The following is a 527-nucleotide window of genomic DNA, read 5'->3' as shown; positions in this document are numbered from 1 at the left end:
GTGTGTGTGTGTGTGTATAGTTGATATGCATGTGTGTGTGTGTGTGTGTGTGTGTGTGTGTGTAGTTGATATGTATGTGTGTGTGTGTGTGTGTGTGTGTGTGTGTGTGTGTAGTTGATATGCATGTGTGTGTGTGTGTGTGTGTGTGTGTGTGTGTGTGTGTAGTTGATATGCATGTGTGTGTGTGTGTGTGTGTGCACTGAAAAAAATGGGCTGTTAAATTAACATAAAAAAATCTTGTACATCGGTTGCATCAATTAAATCATGTCCACGAAGTCCAATTAATTCATGTTAAAAGTGGCAAATTGTATTCTGTTAAATTAACATGATTTTTTCATGTGTATGTGAAGAAATTGTTTCTTATCAGTCAAACATGATTTTTTTCTTGTTTGATGGACATAATTTTTTTGATGCAACCGATGTACAAGATTTTTTCATGTCATATTTTAAAAACTATTGCATGTCAAATGAACATGTTATTTTAAAAAGCATCTTCAATAACCTCAAGCAATCAACCACAACTAGAA

This window comes from Alosa pseudoharengus, unplaced genomic scaffold, assembly GCF_046254945.1.
Source record: "Alosa pseudoharengus isolate Yale_2024_CS ecotype anadromous, Long Island Sound unplaced genomic scaffold, YU_APseudo_1.1 YU_APseudo_1.1_scf_7, whole genome shotgun sequence".
Classification (NCBI taxonomy): Eukaryota; Metazoa; Chordata; class Actinopteri; order Clupeiformes; family Clupeidae; genus Alosa; species Alosa pseudoharengus.
This window is presented reverse-complemented; position numbering follows the sequence as displayed.